The 21,915-nt window shown below is 42.3% G+C and overlaps 1 non-coding gene across 1 annotated transcript; it reads left to right on the forward strand.

Annotated features, from left to right (window-relative positions):
• The first annotated feature begins 18,286 nt into the window (after positions 1–18,286).
• LOC117795878 lies at positions 18,287–18,393 on the forward strand. The gene has a single exon (XR_004620026.1). It is a non-coding gene; the product is annotated as a U6 spliceosomal RNA (small nuclear RNA).
• The last annotated feature ends 3,522 nt before the right edge of the window (positions 18,394–21,915 follow it).

The raw sequence follows: 21,915 nt of genomic DNA on the forward strand, positions 1-21,915 counted from the left end.
TTTCAACAATTCCTTGGCGATTTGGGGCCTTTTCTGGTTCCACACAAATTTAAGAGCTGTTTGTTCCAGTTTTTTGAAAAATGTCATTGGCATTTTGATCGGGATGACATTGAAAATGTTTCACGGACTACTTTGGAACCACAGAAAGACACTGCCGTGTAGCATTATACTCCCCGGCAGTATTCTTGCTCACTTTACCGTTGGCATGATCACTCTAAAGCCAGATGTGAAGACCAAATAAATTCATGAAGTAGTCAACAGGACACACGGGAAGGACTTAAAATTTGAGAAATCAATGCTACAAAAATAATCGGGCATACAGATTTGTGTCCAGGATGACAGACTCTTTAAAATGAGGCACCGGGTGATCTAAGGTATCTTTCAACCAGCTTTAGTGAGCTGAGGGATGTGGGCACATAAGACATTGTTGCATTATTTTGCTACTTTGGTTTGTATTTAAGACCCTTAGAAGGACTTTCCCAGAGAGAAGCTCTAGACAGCTGCAGGTCTTCCTCCTCGCTCCAGGCTGGTGTTTACAGGCTCGGACAGGAGGCCACTGGGAGAGGCTCTGGCCATGTGTCCACCTTCCTGCAACATCTTCCCTGGGACAGATCGATGCCACACTGTGGGCTCCTGAGAGGACAGTTCTCTCTAGAGGAGCACCAAACTAGCTATTCTTGGTCTACTTGGTTACTTCATGTGAACAGGTAATACATGAATATGATAAGTTATTCAAACAGGAATAATAAAAGACAGCAGAGCCATTCCCTTCCTCTGTTCCCAGGTTTTCAGTTCTGCTTTCCAGAGACAAGCCTGGTTATAGCTCCTCCTGTATTCCTGCATATATATTTTATGTGTATTTCACGTATGTTTTTCCTGTTTGTTAAAAGTAATCAGTAGTGTGGGAGGCCCCGAGTAATCCTCTCCTTGTGTGGCGGCTGGTGAAGATAGAGGGATGTCACTCCCATGATTAGGTTAAGCCTCCTTACCTAGGAATCTGCCGTAGTGGAGCAGTGGGAGGTGCTCCTGCTGGCCTTGAAGCAGTGGCTGCCATGTGTGGGTGAAGGTGGGACTGAGGCTTGTCCATGGGAGCTGAGGGTCAGCGAGAATCAGATTCTGCCAACAACAGCTTGGAAGAGGAGCCTGAGCCTCAGGTAGGATCCAGAGTCTGATACTTTGATTTCAGTCTGTTGTCAGGAGATCCTGAGCAGAGGACCCAGCCAACTCCTACTCTGACTACTGATCCCTGGAAACTGTGAAATAATAAATTTGTGTTGTTTTAACCTGCTACCTTTTTGGTAATTTATTACACAGTAATCAAAAACTAACACAAATAATGTACTGTGTGTACTGTTTTGTAGCTTTTTTTTTTCAACTTAAATTCCATCTTGGAGATGATTCCAACAATACTTTCTTTAGCAGCTTATGAACAGCTGTTTGTTTGACATTTGATCAGTTGAGTTCTTGCCTAAAGAAGGTTATGTTTCATGAATCAAATTTCAGTAGCAGCAGCATTTGACAATAGTCTTAGGCTGTCAGCCAGGTGATACCAAAGTAATTTGGCCAAAATAATTCCTGATCTTTCTGTTTTTATTGGTTGGTTTATTGGTTTGAAGGTCAAATCTGTGAAGACCCTTAAAGATTAAGATAATTTCCAATGGCACATACTTAATAAATGAATTTGTCCTGTTATGATTTTAATATGCAGATGTATTTTCTTCTCTTAGGAAAGCCACACCAGAGACATTAGGGACGTCTGGAAGACACTGGTGAGTTTTTCACTGACTCAGTTTCCCTTTCCTCTGGCAAGTAGCTAGACCACGTGTCTCAGCCTTCCTTGGGTTCAGTTTGGCTGTGACTTCTGGCCAATGAAAAATGGTGGAAGTGATGTATGCCTTGTTGGGTCTGGCCCACAGAAACCCCACACTGGATCTGCCACACTCTTTCCCTTGTCCCACCTGCCAGCTGGAAACAGAAACATCAAGAGAGAACTTCAGGTTCTGAGGGATGGTGAAACCACAAGCTGGAAGGAGACTGGTCTCAGAATCACCACATGCATGGAAGGCTGCCTCTACTGAAGCATTATGTGAGCGAGAAAGAAACTTCCATTGTGTGAAGCTGCTGAAATTTGGGGGTTCAAATTTCAGAGAGCCTCTCCCAACTGATGGAGGGCTGAAGATTTGCTTTCCAAAAGGATTTTTTTTTTTTTAACCTTGCAAACGAAATCACACCGGGATCTTTTTAAATTGCAGGATGGCCTTATAGAGGTGATGGGATGCTATTTCCTACAAAGTGACTTCAGGGGCACATGGGTTGTGCCAACTGCCAGCACATTCAGGGCCACGCTCCAAGTGGGTGCTCAGCAAAATTTATGCACTGAGCTCCAGGGCTAAAATACACACAGTGATATTTGTGGTTAGATCTCCCAAAAGTTAATTGCACATAAATGCTAAGTCTGTCTTTGTTTTCCTGTCTATGCTGAGTCCACCTTGTTCTCTTAGTTTTTCACCTTATCCTCTTGTTTTTCACCTTATCATTTGAATTTCCCCAGAAGCAATCTTCGAATTCAATGCAAAGCAATCAAAAGAATTCCCTGCTAATTTTATTATTTTTTCCATAGGAACACACTCTTGAGGAAAGTCAATCTACAAGTGGTTCCCATCAAATTCAGAGGAATTAACCTTTTGATCAATGAAACATTTTTAATATCATTTATTTTTTGAGTGGACAATTTGCACTCCACGGGATTCTCAAGGTTTATTCCCACTTTTCTGCTGGACTGTGAGCTCAGGGAGGTCAGGAATCATGGCCTTTCCTGCTTTAGCCCTAGCTCATGAATCAGAGCCTCGTGGTCATAAATACCCACTGAATATAAAAATACTTCAATTACAGGCCCTTTGACCTTTATGGACACATATATCCTAGTTTAGCCCACATGCAGAAGATGACTTCAAGCGATGTGTACTGGAGGTAGTATAGATTCAGTCAAGCATCCTGGTTTGATAAAGTTGAGATTCCAGTTCAATGATTCATCTTTGGTCTAAGGTCACGGAATGAGGATTGGAAGGATAGATCCTGGCTTTAGAATCTGGAAAAATCGATAAACAACCCACAGGGAGGAGAGCAAATCTTGAAGCTTTGGGAAAAGTGGGAAGCATCTTCTTAAGAGCAAGAAATACTTGCTTGAAAAGCAAGGGAGATTACAAATATTGCCTGAGATCAGTTTCTCTGAAAATTTGCTATTGGCAGCTACGAGAATTCACTTGACTGGACAATCCTGTGAAAGCGAAGAATGAATTCCAGGAATAAGCCTAGGGAATCTGAGATCACTTTTCCTTGCCTCCTTTTAAGAAAAGATTCAACAAATTCGATTGGCTTGGCAGGAAAGAAGAGAGGGAAAGAGAAATGGCACCCTTCCTTTGGGAAGTTGCCACAGCAACACTATGGTTGCTCATGGTTGTGACAGCTAAGAACTTGAGCCCTTGGGGTGGTGTGCACAACCACCTACAAAACCCAAGTGGGGTGGGCTTTTGGATTAATTATATTTTGATGAAGATACATGTTACAGACTTCAGGAGAAAGAGAATGGGGGGGCAATGTAGTACAAAATCACAAACAATATTGGGATGAAGGAAGGAGCATAGAACTACATTCAAGGACACCCATGCTTTTGGTTGAGTTCTATCTCTACTGAACCATGTGTCACTTCCCTACAGGCAAAAATAAGGAATGGGATGAGCTGAAGGTTTCCTTCCCACCTACGACTCTTTTATCCTAGTGAATCTGGAGGTATAGTTGACAGCCCAAAGAAATCTTCATTTTTCCAAAGACCAGAGTCAAAGTTCTTTGTTACAGTGCTCTAAATTGAAAAGTAAGATAGTCCAGTCTTCTCATGAAAGACCCTTGTGCACATTTCCATAATCAGAAACTCACTCCTGGGACCAAGTTGTGCTCCCCCATTTTGCTTTGCATATTTGACAATGGCTTTGGCTCTAGATCCCCATTAATTTCTCTTGAAAAAGGAGACTGTGCTGTTTCATTTCAAGACATTACAGGATGGCAGGGATTCCAACTGGGAATAGATGTGAGCAACAGAGGCACAAGTACCTAAGAAAGTCAATTACAAAGAAGTACCATTGTTGAAGCTGAGGAATGGAAAGTGCATGGGGGAGGGGCACCTGAGTGGCTCAGTGGGTTAAGCGCCTGCCTTTCACTCAGGTCATGATCCCAGGGTCCTGGGATAGAGTCCCACATTGGGCTCCTTGCTCAGCGGGGAGCCTGCTCCTCCCTCTTCCTGCCTCTCCCCCTGCTTGTGCTCTCTGTCTCTCTGACAATTAAACAAAATCTAAAAAAAAAAAAAAAAAAGAAAGAAAGAAAGAAAGAAAGAAAAAGAAAAAGAAAAGAAAGTGCATGGGGGGAGGGGGTGAACTTTGCAGAAGGAAATAGACAATTTGGGCAAGCCTGTGTGATTTGTTTCTATTGCTCCTTTTGGGCAACTGCCATTGGCTGAATTTCCAACTGTTTCCTTCTGTTGTTTCTATATATGGACAGCATATAATGACTTTTGCTGTTTTCAAGATAGAAAAGCATAGTGAAAAGGGTCAAGTGTTTACAAAAAAGAAATAAAGCAAAATAAGTAAGAGTTACATTAGAACTTCTGGTTCCTATCTCAGGCTGATTATTAGTGTGTGTGCAAGTGCCTGCCTATGGAAGAAAATAGGTGTTCATTAGATGTCTGTTGAAGCTTAGTTCAATATATCTGTTTATTAAATATTAATCTTCTAAATATTCTCTAGCATAAAAGAGCATTTTCTTTTTGATAGGAAAATTCTTTAATGAATGATCACAATCATATTTCTCCCTCTTAAATTCCGAGTTTAAAAAAAAATGTCAAACGTCAGATAACACGAGTTCGAATTTTAATGGCCTTCACATCATGAATACAACTACAATAAAAAATAAGCTTATCACTACATCTCAATTTACTTACAAAAGATCCCAGCTGTCGCCCAGTGCCAAAATGGGTAAAGACGGTTTGGTTCACAGGACTGGATCTCCGGCTATTGAAAAAGCATTTATAGGCATTCTTAGCAAGAAGAATCAGCCTAGTGAATAATACAATTATGAGCTATGGTTCAGATATTCAAGTGCAAGTGTCCAGAAGGTGATGTAGCAGCTAATCTCTGAGGGTATTTTTGAAAATAATGACATTTAACCTATTAGAGCAATTGTTCTCATAGAAAGCATGAACTGCTGTAATGAATAATAAAATCCAGCATAAAAATTACATCCTGCTGGTAGAAATCATGAAACTGAACACAATTGGTCTTGCTATATGAAGTCCCCAAATGGGGAAAAAAATCAATGCATTTAAAAGTACTTAGGGAACTTATTTGAAGAGGTAATATACTAGTGCACCGCTGTTTCTTCTGTTCATTTCTAGACAATATACTTGCCAAATTCACTAAGAATAATTTTAATGATTATTCAAAGCATAACATGAAGGACAGCAGTTAATCTGATTACAGTGATGACATTTCTAATGTATTTATTTGGAGTAGCGATTGCTGAATTGCACTGTTATTAGCAAGCTTACCCTGTTTACTGGAATGTTGATACATATTTAAAAATCTGTCTTTGAATAATGCAGCCTGAGCATGTGGACAATAGAAAGGGTCTTCTGCTTTCCTAGCCTCCTTTATATATTATCTGATCTGTCTGCCTTGATTTGGAATGGGCCCCCGGGCTTTGCTATTGTTGATGCCTCTGCTCTCCCCCACCTCCCTGGTTTGGCCTCACTGGGCCCTGATGTCTGATACACTCATGACATCTTGGAGGAATGCAGCTGAGAATTAATTGTCCCTCTCCTTGCTTTTTAAACGTCCTCATGAACTCTCCTCTTTTTGCCTAGTTAGGAACCATTTCTCATGCTTGCTTAGTTGACTGACCAACCTTAAAATTAGTGCATCTGTAATTTGTGAGTAGGATCAGTCACCTAAGACATTCAGTTCCTGGCACTATCAGCCCCACTGAGACAAGCTAGCACACAGACCCTCCTAACCTGAGGCTTTTTCCAAAGTAGTATTCTCTGATTTATACCCAATCCCCATTCCAGGTCCGATCCCTTCTGCAACTGGAAACTCAAACTACATTCCTCCTTTTCATTCTGCACTTCCAGAGTCTTCAGGAGAACTTGAAAATTTTAATCCTCAGATGTAAGAATGGGATTGGTGTATATTTTTAAAAGAGGGGGGTGGAGGTCCAAAAGGAAAAAAAAGAGATATAATCCAAGCCATTAGGTATTGGCAGCCTCTCCTATATAAAAGCCTTTTGTTTATAAGAGAGCTGAGTGAACTTGAAGATTTGGACAGACCTGTAGCTAAAGCATCCTTTGGATGCCATTGAATTGATGGGCTGATAGTTGTGTCAATCAGTTGATGTCTGTAGAGTTCCAGCTACATTCCAAGCTGTGGATACCAGGGCAGCTAGGACAGGTGATATCTATTCATGCTCCCATGTAGCTTTCTGATGTACCATTGACTCCTACTGGGGTTTTTACCCTGAGGATTCACAGGTCAGTAACCATCTGGTATTGCATGAAGTTTGCATGTGAGCGCAGGATGACAGTTTGCAGTGAGCATTGTACTGCCTGTAATGATGCTTATTGAAATGCTTCTAGTCTGATTGGTATAAAAATGACTAGACTTGGCCATAAGTAATAGAACCTGGGAACAGGGCTCCTGTGGAAGTGAGTGGCCCCTGGAAACTCTGAGTAGACCAAGGTGGGGATGGCAGTAGGGCAGCAGGGCTTGGGCAGTGCCTGTCCATTGCCCTGGGGCAGACCTGCATGGTGGGAGCTACAGCACAAGCAGGCAGGTGGCCTTGTTGTCAGGACCTGAGGCTCCAGGTCATGCCATGCCAGATATGCAGGCTAAGGTGCAACTACCTTAACTACAAAAATGACCAGGAGGTGGGACCTAATGACCACCAATTTAATAAGAAAGAGTTTGATGAGCTTTCCTGTGTTATATCATGCAGACAAAAGCTGTCTATATATGGACCTTTTCTATCATTCTCACTGTAGAATTCCCAGCACCTGCTAACTGCTTGAGCTGGAGCAGGTGCTCGGGAGTATCTGTCACTCAGCTAGTGACAGTGAGTTAAACCAAAGGTCACACTAACGATTCTAAAGTCAGTAAAAAATTATTAGAATGACTTGATTAGCTATAATTATATTACCTGGTAAGAAATTTTATTATAATATACATATAATATATATTATGAGATACATAAGATAAATATATACATAAATCTAACGTATTTAGAAGTTTTAAAAGATTTTTATGTTGATTTGTATATTAATATTTTCTATTATATTATGTTAGTCACCATACAGTACATCCCCAGTTTTTGATGTAAAGTTCCATGCTTCATTACTTGCGTATAACACCCAGCGCACCATGCAGTACGTGCCCTCCTAAATACCCGTCACCAGCCTATCCCATTTCCCCCCCCCAAAGCCCTCAGTTTGTTTCCCAGAGTCCATAGTCTCTCATGGTTCATTCCCCCTTCTGTTTACCCCCCTTTCTTTTTCTCTTTCTTTTCCTACCAATCTTCCTACTTCTTATGTTCCATAAATGAGTGAAACCAAATGATAATTGTCTTTCTCTGCTTGACTTTCAATAGATGACTGGATTAAGATGTGGTCCATATATACAGTGGAATATTACTCAGCCATCAAAAAGAACAATTTGTCAACATTTGCTGCAACATGGATTGGACTGGAGGCGATAATGCTAAGCGAAATAAGTCAAGCAGATTTGTATATTAATTTATATTACTTACCAGTTCTCAAAATTGTTAAATCTTCTGAATATTATCTTCTGTCTATATATGGATTTTTCAGGAACATATAACTTTGGCTTCTAGTGAATTTTCAAGTGGTTCTAATATTGGCAAAGCTCAGCACAAGGTACAGATGGAAGCTGCCATTACATACGTCTAGATATTTGAAACTTATGCATCAAGCTTTTGATAAGTGTTTATCCTCCCACCTTGAAAAATATTCCTTTGTAAAATGACCTGGAAGACCATGTTTGCATTCAGGATTCTTGAGGCTCCTCTGAGTTCCCATCAGCATGTGGTGATACAGTCCTCAAAACATGGCCATCTGTCCTCTTTCTGCCTCTACCTCCCTCCTTCACTGTGAAATGCCTGGACATGAACATGGAGACCCATACATACTCACCTGCAGGCTCAAGGCTGTATGGACTGTGAATTCTGGGTCCTTGGTTATTCCCACCATGGTCCAGGGGAGAAGGCTCCAGGTAGGCATGTCCCTAAGACCCCATGCTTCCCCAAACTGCTCCCAACCAAAGATGAGCACTGGGGGGCACTAATTCAGGCTCATTTCTGTGAAATGTGGGACTCCTTTAAGGGATAACTTTGGCTCAAGGACTCCTTGTGGGCCTGGTTACAATTTCCTGAGAACTGCACTACAGTCTGGGACTTTCCTCACCAGCCCTCTTACCTCCCTCTCTTCATCAAAGATCAGGTCTGTATTGTGGTCTGAATGCTCTCCTCACCTCCTGGGCTGCCTGCCCTTTTTCCTTCACAGGTGTTCTCCCCAAGTCTCCTACATATCTAATCTCATCTTGGTATCTGTTTCGTGGAGGACTTGAACAAATAAAGCCCATAGTTATCATGAAACTATATTTCTGGATTTTCTGGGATGGCTTAAATTATAAGTATTTCGTCACATTATCCTTTTTAAAAATTCATCCATAGGTTACCTTATCTGGATCCATGGATTTTATTTTTAACTTTTTGTTTTGAAATAATAATAAAGTCACAGGCAAAAATAAAGTCACTATTGCAAAAATAGTCCCGTGTACACCTTACCCTGTTTCCTCCAATGGTGGCACCTTATACAGCTTTAGTGCAATATCAGTCCATGGATCCTACTACATGCTGATGACTCCCCCATTTTATTTCTAGCTCAAAAAGTCTCCTCTCCCCTGAGCTCTAGATGCATCTATTCCTATCTGCTCAGCATTTCCATCTGGTTGTCAGTCATTTCACATGTCACATGTCCACATAGAACCCTTGGTCCCTGGCTTCCCTAATTCAAACAAGTCCTCTTCATTTTAGTAAATGGCACTGCCAGCCACGAAGTTGCCAGTATCAGCAAAAATCTTCTGATGTATTTGCTTACTTGTTCATTGTTGGCCTATTCCCATGGGCATGTGACATACAGGAACCTCATCTGTCTTGTCCACTGTAGAATTTCCAGTACCTCCTACAATACCTGGGCTAGAGCAGGTGCTCAGCAATATTTATTAAATGAAATATTACGCAGGGGCTCCTGGCTGTCTCCGTTGTTTGAGTGTCCAACTCTTGGTTTCAGCTCAGGTCATGATCTCAGGGTCCTGAGATCAAGTCCTGTGGCAGGTTCCCTGCTCAGTGGGGAGTCTGTTTGAGATTCTCTCTCTCCCTCTGTCCATCGCCCTGCTTGCACACTCTCTTTCTCTCTCTCTCTCTAAAATAAATAAATAAATCCTAAAAAAAGAAATATTATTCACTTAACAGATGCTTATTTGTTAAATAGATAATTTTTGGCAGAGAGAATATGGCAATGTTATGGTTTAAGATGACACCATCCTCAGGATTTGGTTTTCGGAGTCATGGTTTACACGCTTATGGGATGGGTGGCTAGAAAGGAATAATGTGTATCTCACAAACTGAGAAGAAATATATTGATCTGGTTAAGAAAGCTTCAACCTGGGAGTTTGGTAAAGACAAAGATAAAACGAAAACCCGCTAGCCTCCCTTCTTCCCTCCCCTCCCTCTGTTGATTGCCCAGAGTCCATTTTCAAGTTTGAAGAGAGTACATTGGACTTGTTCTTACTTTTGCATGTTTGACTGACAATATCTTTCTTTGACTTCACATAGGAAAGAAAACGAAACTGAACACACCTTGTTCTTCAGCATTTTGTAGATACCAGTCATTGTCCTCGGGCACCTAGTGTGGTAGTGAAGCGAGGTCAGCTGATGTGCTTTCCCCTTTTGATCCCTGTCTGGATGTTGGAAGAATATAGCAAAATGGATAATGTTCATGGGTTCTGGAAATAGGCAGTTTGGACTCCAGTTTCGACTTATGACCTCGGACAAGTTACTTCATTTCTGTGAGCTTTACTCATCTCGTCTGAAAATGTGGATTACAATACCTACTTTGTGCAGTCACCATGAGAATCAAATGAAAGACAAGTGCCTTAGACTAGTGCCTGGCATATAGCATATGCTCAAGAAATAGCAATGCTTTACTTGCCCTTGTAATTGAAAACACTTGCCAGGAAGAGGCCAGATATCTGTTACTTTTGTTGATCTTTGCCTGACATACAACCTGACTACTCAGATTTTGGTCTTGTTTATTTTTACCTCTGTTTCCCAGTATATAGAATTCCCTGCTTCAAGCATGAGCCTGCATCAGGTTCGTATTGTTCAAGGGGCTGATTTTAGGCCTCTCAGAAGCTGAAGTCCCAGCTGCTGTTGCCTTCTTCAGGACAGCAGCCCAGAAAGCTGGAGGCCCCAGCTCTATATGTGCTGTTTTGTGTTTTTGTTATATTTCTTGTTTTCAGAGATGAATAATCACTGCTTGTCTCTTCATATCTTGTGCATCACTGCCCTGTGTTTGGAGAAGTGGGGCTTATTGAACTCAGTACTTACCTTGACCAGAAGATTCACTTGCCTTATCAACCTCATTTTGCCTCCATCACCTGTTCTCAGCCAGTTTCTTGGCTACTCTAGGCTCCTCCTGCACCAGGAACGTGTGCAGGCTTTATTCTCCATCTCAAATGCTCTTACCTGCCCCACCCCCAAAGCATCGCTTCATCTGGTTGATTCTTACCATCTTCAGATCTCAGCACCACTTACTCCTGCAGGGGACCTGGTCAGCACTCAGACCAGATTCCCTCAAGCCCTTCCACCACAGTGTCTGTGTGTTTCTAACCAGCCCTTCCACATTGGTTCATGCCAATGACTCTTAGAGAATGGTTATCAGGTTACTGGAGCCACTTTTTCCCCAGAGAATCAGAGTGCCTGGGAGTTTGTAGCCCTTAGGCAGTGACCAATAGATGTGTATGACAGCTCAGCCCCTTTCCATGAGCAACACAAACTCTCAGCCACACCTTACACTCCAGAGTCTCCTGCAGGATCAGGCCGAAAGCACCCTCTGTAAGACTTTGCCCTACATAGCCTGCTGTGGGGCTCCCCTTTGCCTCCCTGTCCTGCTTCTCACACCTTGCTGATTTCTCCTGGGACCACTTCCCTAAAAAATTTTTTCACAACCAGTGATTATTCGTGTGTTTGTGTGCTAGTTTATTTCCATCTTTTTTTCCCCCTAAACTTTAAGACCCAGGACAGGAATCAGTATTTGAACAATGTGTATGGTACCTGACCTTCAGTTACTACATATTTAATGAATAAATCAACAAAGAAGCCACAGAGAGTGAATAAAGTCATAAATGCATGTATGCAATTGGCCTGCATCCGACTTTTGGAGTCCAGTCCCCTCCTCCCAAAGCCTCCAACCCATAAGCCTTATTTAAAGATATAAATGCACTTCAATATCAAGGTGACATCACATATACTCAAGCTTCCCTCTCTTGGTTTATTATAAAGCTGGGTGAACACTTCAATGCATTTAATTCACCATTACTTACTTGTTCTTTATTACTTCCATATGCACTGTGTGAGTTTGTGCATGTAAATTTATATAAATTCTTATGATTCAGGTCCATAAAATATCCTTTATAAGAGGGACTATAATGGCTGACCCAGATGCACAAGAGGAGATGTTTCATTTCCCAAGAAAAGCCTTCTGTGTGCCCCACCACCTCCCTGCTCCATGAGGTTTACCCGTGGGACCTAATGGTTCTAAAAATTGGAGCAGCTGTTTGGCTCATAATTTATTGACCTACTGTGTGCATAACAAGTGGTCTTAACTATAACCAGCTGGGGTTGTTTTTGTCAAAACCAGATTTCGAATCCTTTGAAAACTTATTGGAAGCTTCTAGGATGTTTTGCTGGTATACGATCATGTCTGTCTGTCTGAATATGAAAAGAGACGTACAGAGAGGTACATGGAGAGGAACTCAGGCAAGTAGATTTCATATTCTTTATTAATCACAGGCATACATATTTTCTCCTTTAGCAATTTCAGGCTGGCATATCTAACACTTGTCTGAAAAGGAAAAAGTTGCCATTTGTGTCAAACCCCAATTGCAAGGTCAAAAGCAGCCTGCACCTACAAAAGATTATATTTACAAGAGGAAAAGCTATCAAAAACTGGGTTAGGAAGAATGTGTTAGCTCTATTGTGCAACTACAATTAGCACATACTTTATACCATTTAAAAATAAGTATTAAGTGGTTTCAATCAAATCATTAATTTGGAAAGATCAGCATTTGGGGAAAGTGACAGTGCTCTCTCCACAGTCCTTCTGAAGTCTATAAACATGGGTGGCTCAGTTGGTTAAGCGTCTGCCTTTGGCTCAGGTCATAATCTCAGGGCCCTGGGATGGAGCCTCATGTCAGACTCTCTGCTCAGCGGGGAGTCCACTTTTCCCTCTACTTCTGTGCTCTCTCTCTCTCTCTCTCTCAAATAAATACAATATTTTTAAAAAAAGAGTGATTACTAACTTTGGTGGGGGCTTATGGGCTTCCTGGAAATCTAATGAAAGCTATGAACACTCCCCAGAAAACCCCCCACAATTTTGCATACAATTCCCGGGGGCTCACTGACCATCTGAAAGTCATGCATGAGTCTCACATAAAGAACACCTTCTCTAAAGGAACCATAACATGTAAACCTGAATTAAAGGAAATTATGGAATGTGAACTCGTTAAAAGAACGGACTCATTCCATATTCTCGTTTTCTAGATGTGGGCAGAGATCTGGAGAGGGTATGAAAGTCACATAACAAAATGGTGACTATGGACTCTGGGAAACAAACTGAGGGCTTCAGAGGAGAGGGGGGTGGGGGAATGGGATAGGCTGGTGATGAGTATTAAGGAGGGCACGTATTGCATGGTGCACTGGGTGTTATACGCAAGTAATGAATCATGGAACTTTACATCAAAAACTAGGGATGTACTGTATGGTGACTAACATAATATAATAAAAAATATTATTAAAAAATGGTGACAGAGTTATTAATTTAATGCTATTTAAAGTTCACTTCCTTAGAAGCAGACCTTGGAACAATGATTGGTGGGAAAGTGATTTATTAAGGAGGTGTTCCCAGGGTAGAGAGACAGGACAGAGAAAAGGAGCAGGTCAGGCAGGGGTGCCTCGCAGGCAAACACCTGCCAGGGAGGGGGTCCCACGGGGAGCACCGGAGTGTAAGTCATGCCCAAGGAATGGATCAGCTTTCATACCTGCACACCCTCTTCATGGGTTGGAAGAGAGGAGGAAATGAACTTCCAGGAACCAGTAGGCCAAGGGCAGTTCTCCAAAAAAGAAACTGCAGATGTCAGGTGGGGACAGAGCTCAGAAACAGTAAAAGGGGATTTCAAACCCTGCCAGGTGGAAGGTAGCTAATGTGACAGCCAAGACTTCTTGTCCCCATGCTGCTGCTCCACCCTGCAAAAGAGGCAGGACCTCTTGGTAAGTGACTTGATGCTCACTCTCCCAAGATTAAAGATTAATGGATGCATAATATTCATTTTAAATTTTAGTCCGAAGCATAATGAAGGTTCCCAGACCTTTAAATGTAAGCCTTGTGCAGAGTGGCACCAACGACAAGAACTACCATACAGGCATCTTCCTTTTGGAGGCTCCATGATGCATGGCCTCTGGGGATCCTATTCTGTCCCACCGTATAAAGGCACCATAAACTCTGCCCCCAATAGCACCCCCACCTCCAACCTAATGTGCATACGTAAGGTTGCATCAAACAAGGGCCAGATAGGTTTGTTTGTTTCTTCAGGAACTTTATTTTGTGGGATTGAAAATCCCTTTTTCCTCCTGAGCAACATAATTGCATTGCAGGAGAGACTGTCCACATGTGCTTCGTAGTCTTGAAAATTCTCCCCACCGGCCAACAGAAACGAGCTTGACTTTATTTATGTAACAAAATCCTGATGATGGAAGCCATACCTTGCAGTCCCTGCTCTGAGTCTACAAAATGCCAGGAAACAAGATCAACAGCCCAATAGAAATCTAGGTAATAGAAATGAAAGCAGTTGGGAGATGGAACAGATGGACAGATGATGGCTGGACCATACATGAGAATAGAAATTGAATCCACATTGTGCAGCAACCAGTCCAGGAAACCAAAACCACCATCTCTGTAGCAACTGGCCCCAAACAGCCAGGACCTAATCAGTAACTGAGAACTTCCCTAATTTATATCCCTGCATCCAACTTGGGACCAACCAGAGAAAGCCAAATATGCACCCCTAAGCAGTCCCGTAGGGCGCTGCCTGCTAGTTCGCCTGCTCCAGCTTCCCCAGGCCAACAGCCTGCAATCAGGGCACACCGGACCTGAAGCCTTCCCTTTTTCCCACTACAAACCTTTCCAACTTCTCTGCCTGCCTTTGACTCTCTGCCAAACACAAAAAAATTGTGGCCAGTTCCTTTGCTCTAGCAAGCTCTGAATAAATAGCCTTTACTTGTTTTCATTTGGGTAGTCCTTGTTTATTTCCACACAGCTCATGGGAAAATATAAAAGACCAATAAATTTGGGGGTGAGGGGAGCTTAACTATAATTTTAAAAGAAAAGCAAATTAAAACAACCATGAAATGCTTTTTTTTTTCTTGATTTGAGGGCAGTTTGAAAGCATTAAGCAGAAGACAAAAATGTAGATGCCCTTAAACCTAGTCATTCTAATTCCAGCAATTCATTTTGCAGAAATTATCTCATAAATACACAAAGTTATGTACAAAGATGTCCCGTGTTTAAATATTTGTACAAAATAAATGTCTGAAAGGGGACTGGATAGAGTGTGGGACATCCATCCATGCGGTGGAATTCTGTGAGACAACGCACCGAATAAAATGTTGGGGATGGCTAGATGGTGGAGCGAGAATAGCAAAGCAACGTGGGTGTGTGCCTGGGGACATGTCTCTGGCTGTTTCACACGACGCTGATAATGGTGCATCCCAGAAGTGGGGCTGGAGGACGGGAGAGGGGCTTTCACTTTATACATTTCTCGTTGTTCGTGGTTTTGTGATGATCATATATTACCTTGGTAATGAAAAAATTAAAATAAAAAGAATCCGCTGGGAAATGCGGTGGTTCGCGTGCAATGTGGTCCTGAGAACGTTATTCACTCTATCACCTATTTTCTCACTTCTCCGCATATTGTGGCTGAGTTATGCAGAACAAAGCATGGGCATTGATTACAGCTTTGATTCCTGGAACAATAGCAGAGATAATGAGGAGCCCACTCCATTGACAATGCCCAGCACACCTTGCCGGCAGCAAGACAAATGCTGGTGCAGGTGCTGGAACAATCACATCTCATTTATCTGCCGTTGCCCAGGAAGGAGCCCAGCTACGCTGGTGAATTTTCCAAAATAATAGAAGTTTACCTTCTGTTTAAAGTGCTAACTTCTTTTTCTAATTTACTCATTTTTTGATGGAAATCTTTCTTAAGTAGATTTCGCAACCCTTACCTTCTCCTTGAGAGTCTGGTGATCATCATATAACCAGTTCCTGACATTTTGGGACATGGTCCTACTGTTGAGCCCTGAGCTGTGACATTTCAGCCCCTGATCTGAGAGAGACCCAAGTGGATGGGGAAGCTTCTTTTACTTTGAATCCTTACCAATCCCTGTGATTTTTAATTCTTTTCTGATTTGAACATTTCTGCTGCTTCTCTCACTTTCAGCTGTCTTTCAAACATAATATACGTGTTGGATCCTGCTCTGTCTGGGGGAGCCCCTAGCTATTGTTTGTACCTCATTTCTTTTGATGCTCCTTCCCAGAGTAGAGCCAGAATAAAGATGTGGGTGAACATGGTCCCTGGGAGGTGATCCCAGGATGTGGAGTGAGGGTGGGTAGAAGGAGGGAGGAAATGGAAGGTGGTCAGCAAAGGGGGTGTTAATGAGCAGGTTACCGTTTGGGTGACAGGAACTCATAATTGGGGACCCTCTGAGACACAGCAGGGACACACCTCATTACTGTGTTACTGAGGTGTGCAGAAGTTGGACTATTTATTCACCATCTCCCCTGATTGAGGATTGCTGGAGAAATTGAGGGGAGTCACATCTTTAGCACTTCGGTCTGCATGTTGGCTCCACCAGTCAACACCTTCAGGCAGAAAGACACAAGAACTGGCCAAGATGTTAGAGCAGAGTTCCAAGAGGCAGCTATACTCTTACACAAGCCATGAAGTCAGCAATACTACCCCATTTTACAGACTGGGGAAATGAGGCTATGAGGTTAGACTCTCTGTCCACGGTCACACAATTAGCCAATGACGGAGCTAAGATCCTCACCTTGGTTGAACTGGCCCCAAAATCTCCTTCTGCTGTCACAAATGGCTGCTGTGCATCCAGGGGCCTCTGGGGACCCTTCTAAACTGTCACCTTCTGAAAAATCAGCTGACCCAGATTATTAGGCCTGAGAAGGTTCGACTCTGCCCTGTTTCCTGATGTATACTGGTGCCTAGAACAGCACATGGCATGTGACATGCACTCATGAATGAATGAATGAATGAATGAATGAAACTAAACACTGCAATGTCTTCAGGGGCCTAAGTGTAGGTATTGATGGGGCCAGGAGCATTATAGTTCATTGCTTAAAGGTGTAGCTGCTTACTCCTAGGTGCATAGTTTCCATGTGTGTTCCCATTCATTCATTTATTCAACTAAAATTTACTATCTGTCTTATACAAGGCACCATGCTAAATTTTCAGTCGAGAGAAAAATATCCATAAGCCTACCTCCATGGAGTTCACAGTCTAGAGAAGGGGACAGGCATTAATCAAAAGAATCATATAAATCACATCTGAAAAATCCTCCTGTTTGCCTTTCAATTTACAGAAAAAATAAGGACGGTGGAACATGTTAGACATGCACAGAGAACTCTCAGCAAAATCCAGACTTTTCGAAATTCTGTAGGACAAACAATCCACTTGAACAAATAAATTGCAAAGGGAGAAATTAAGGAGGTAGAAAGGAGCACCTACTAATTAAAAGAGACTTAAAAGACATATCAACTAATCCCACAATGGCACTCCTATTTAGATGCTGATTCATAAAGATAATTTATCTTTATAATTCACAAAGATCCTATTTATTCATTTGACACAGAGAGAGAGACAGAGAGAAAGAGCACAAGCAGGGGGAGGGGCAGAGTGAGAGGGAGAAGCAGACTCCCCATTGAGCAGGGAGCCCAATGTGGGGCTCTAGCCCAGGACCCTGAGATCATGACCTGAGCCGAAGGCAGACACCTGACTGAGCCATCCAGGCACCCCTAGGTGCTGATTCAAACAAATAAAACTTAGGTAAGACAGCTAGACACTTGGAACTGACTGGATCTTTGCGTTCTAATTTTCAATATGATAGTATTACAGTTGTGTTTAGAAAAAAAGGCTTTATTGTTAAGAGATACATACTGCAATCTTCATAGATGAAATGACAGGCTGTCTTGGATTGGCTTCAAAAGAGAGGAAGTGGACAGGGGCTTCAGATAAACTAGGCTGCACATAAGTTGACAAAATGCTGAAACTGGAAACGACAGTTCATGATACTGTGCTGTCTACTTTTGTGTGTTTGCAATTTGTCACAATAAAAAGTTTATAGAAAAGATCACATAAATATTTTGTTACAAATGGAGACACATGTTATGAGGACCAAGGACTGGGGACCATGAGGAACTGGAGACCATGAGGAACTGGAGACCATGAGGAACTGGTGAGCCTGATAAACGGGGAGCCCAAGGAAGGTTTCCCTGGCAAGAAAGGGTGTTTACTATTCTGTATTGCTTCTATTTACTTACAAATACTGTGTTTGGAAATACATTATGAAAGCCATTTTCCTTTTCTTTTATCTTTTCTTTTCTTTCTTTTTTTTTTTCGGTAGAGAAACTCTTCAGAGTATATAATACTAAGCAGGTATATTTTTCTTCTTCCTTCTGTATTTGTTAAAGTGCTTGTTTTCTTTCCTAACTTGAAATTTGTTGGTTTGAGGGGGAAACAGAAGTAGATCCAAGGACGTCATTATCCTAATAAAACCTCAGTGTCTGAATACCCATCCCATCATTAAACAATTACTGAGAATGCTCGCTTCTGCAGCACATATACTAAAATTGGAACGACACAGAGAAGACTAGCATGGTCCTTGTGTAAGGATGACACGGAAATTCGGGAAGCATCCCGTCTTTGTGTCTGTGTGAGAAGATGGTTGTTGGCTGCACTTCTTGTGGTAACCATTACAAGTATGTGGAAATCAAACCATCATCCTGTACACCTTCAACTTACACAGTGAAACTGGAAAAAGAGCAATTACTGAGATACCCTGTGGAAAGAGGACTGACGGGTTTTTTTTAAAGGTTTTATTTATTCATGAGAAAGAGAGAGAGACAGGAGCAGAGGGAGAAGGACAGGCAGACTCGGTACTGAGCGAGGAGCCCAACATGGGGCTCGATTCCAGGACCCTAAGATCATGACCTGAGCCGAAACCAAGAGTCAGATCTTAACTGACTGAGCCAGCCAGGCGTCCCAAGAGGGCTAAGGGAATTTTAAATTAAGGCCATACATTCTTTGAGGCTCCTCCCATCTAGAGATGTAGACCGTTTCCCCTCCTCTTGTGTCTGGGTCGGCTTATGACTGCTTCAACCTAAAGAATGCGGTGAAAATGGCAAGGTATGACCTCTGAGGCCAGAGAAGCCCAGGAAGCTTCACCTCTTTCTCTTGGGACATTCACTGTGGGAGCCTTAGCTGCCATATATAAAGAGTCTGATCAACTGAGGCTGCTGTGCTGGGAGGAAGCCCTGGCTATGTGGGGAGGTCACATGTTGGTTCTCTGATTGTCAGTCCCAGCTTATGTTCCAGCCTAGATAGCATCAACTACCAAACCTGTGAGTAAGAGGTTTCTAAATGACTCCAGACCCCGACTGTTAAGTCACCCTCAGCCATAAGTCTGCATAGCTTCATTCCCCCCACATCGTGGAGCAGAGACAAACCATAGTCACCACACCTTCCCTGAGCAAAATAAAATTGTTATTGTGTACAACTAAGTTTGGGGATGGTTTGTTATACAGTGGTAGCAACTGGAACAGAGGGCTAGCCAGAAGGCTGGTAGCTAGGCTGGTAGCTAAGCAGGTATTTTTAGAAGGCATTTAGTAAGGACTTTGGTGCTTACAACATCTGTGGAAGAGGTGGAGGTAAGGAAGTCAGGGGCCACTGCTGGACCACACCATTGCAGCAGCAGGTCATGAGACTGTGTTTGCTCCTGCCCTCACAAATGCCACCAGCACAGCCCCCTTCAAAACACATCACTGCAAACACGGAGGTAACAAGTTGCCTGTCAGCCACATCTCTACAGAAATGTGGCCTCCACATCCCTTCCACCATCCAAATTTTGTATGAATAAATATCACTGGAAAAAACTGAATCCAGGACCCTAGCTGCAAGAGAGCCTGGAAAGGTTAGGGAGTCTAGTTTTTTAGATTTCTGGCTTCCACAGTACAGTGGGAGGTGGGACATAGAATTAGATGTAAGTCAAAAACCTTAGCCTTGGGGGTTCTTTCTCCTCTTGGAGGTGGAAGGAGAACCGAGATGCATTCAGGTTTTCCATTTTGATATTTATGACTGTAAACCATTTGTTCTAAATACCATTTAGAAAATAATCAAATTTTTCATTTTACAGAAGAGGCAGGGCAAAGCAAGGCAAGGAGCATAAATGATCTGCATTGTGAGAACACATAAACAGAACCAGGACTGTGTGAAATGGTGGGCTCAGGAAAGGAGCCCTGGGTCCCCTGCTGAGAGGAGGAGTCAACATTGGAGAGGGGCAGAGAAGGGCTGGCCTCCATTTACACCATCACAACTGTGAGGTCAGTCACCTTACTGAATTAGGCAATCCAGATAGAACTAGAGATAACCAGTACTTGGTATTTCCTTACATCTTGGTTGTCTTGCCTTCTCTCCGAAACTCAATTCCCTTACCAATAAAATGAGGGACAATAGCTTATAGACTCTTACTATATTATAGGAAATCATATGTGAAACTACCTAACAGATCACCCTCTGTCCTTTCTGACAGGGGCCCTTTCCTTCCCGACATGAGGCAGTAAATGGTTGAGATTTCAAAATTTGTGTTGCAAATGAGACGTCTGACATAAAGAGTTTGTCTTGTAATCTTATGTATTTCTCTGCTTCTTGAACACAAATAGTAGCATTGCAATGTCTTTTCTTTTTTCAATCCTGCCCATGCTTTTTCCTCCAGAAATACCAACATGAGTTTGCAGAAGCTCTCCTTTGAAGAAAGTATCATGGAGCTGGATACACATAAGTGAATCAGTAACTTTCACTTTGCTGCTCTAGTAGTGTATCTGAGGACCCAGATAATTTTCTCCAAAACATTTCTAACCTCACAGCAGCTGGTGTTCGTTATAACCCCATTACACACCTGGGTGGGTCTGCTTGAGACTCTTCTATCTTCAACTACCTAATGAGCCACTGTGATTAAGAGGGCACCTTCAGCTGGCCCTACAACTCACCATGGTGGTAAGCAATATTTAGTCAAGTTGTTCTCATCACCACCTTGCAACAAGCTCTTACAAAAACATGAGGACTCTTAAGCGGCTGTTGACTTGAACGTGATAATAATGTGGCTTTTGGTGAGAACACATCAGTACCCCTTATGCTGGTCTAAAAGTTGATAATGATGTTCTATTTGTGCAGCAGTTTTCTTGCATAAAATGGGCATACCTGTAGTTTCTGCTTTATGAAAACCACCTGGCAAGCTCTGATTAGAGCAAAATCTTCATGGCTTCATAAGGCAGTCTGAACTCAATCTTGGTTCTCTGAATTCTTTCCAAAGTTCAGAATGTCTCCCCAACTCAGTCCCATACTAGAATATGTGCAACACTTTCAAAGTTGTATCTCTGCAAAAGGGTAATCATAGCCTCCCTTTTCCTACCATAGAGAGCATCACTGTCTTCAGTGACTTTGAGTAAGGCATTCAATTATCCTACTGTTTTGGTTCGAGTTCCTCCAATAGCTAATACAGAGAGAAGAATTTGGGAGCAAGTAATTTATTTGGGAAGCAATTCCAGGAACAATTGTGAGGAAAAAAGGAAGTGAAGGAAGACAAAGAACCAATACAGAGTGTTAAAGAGTAGGCTAATGCTATGAACAACTAGGGTTTAATTCTGCTTGGACCTCTAAGACTGTTTCGAACGCACACTTCAGAATTGTCCTCCTGAGCAAGCCAGGGCACTTATTCATCAGTCTCCATCTATCATTGCTTGAGGGCTGTTCTTGGGAGGATTCATTCTCCAACACTTCCAGCATGACCATCTTGTAGGCCGAGAATGTCCTATAACCAGATGAAGACCTCAAGAAGAGAGAGACCCAGGTGTTTAAGGTAGAAACCCATTAACCTATATAAGAAGTTACTCAAGCTGCAGGTGATTTCTATTGTGGGCCAATGGGATATGAGCAGAGCATCAGTATCATCTGCTACACAATCCAACAGCTAACATTAAGACAAACCATTCACTTTGCCTCTCGTATGATTTTTCTAAACACTGAACGATTTATTTATGAAGGATTTGATAAGTGAATGGGTAGTCTTGCACCCTGAAAATAGCAGCAGATAAACTCAAAATAGAAAATCTAGAAAAACTAGGCATAGTGCAAGGTAAGAGGAATTAGGAAGTAGTTAGAGAGCTGAGAGACC

The sequence above is a fragment of the Ailuropoda melanoleuca genome, chromosome 13, assembly GCF_002007445.2.
Source record: "Ailuropoda melanoleuca isolate Jingjing chromosome 13, ASM200744v2, whole genome shotgun sequence".
Taxonomy (NCBI): Eukaryota; Metazoa; Chordata; class Mammalia; order Carnivora; family Ursidae; genus Ailuropoda; species Ailuropoda melanoleuca.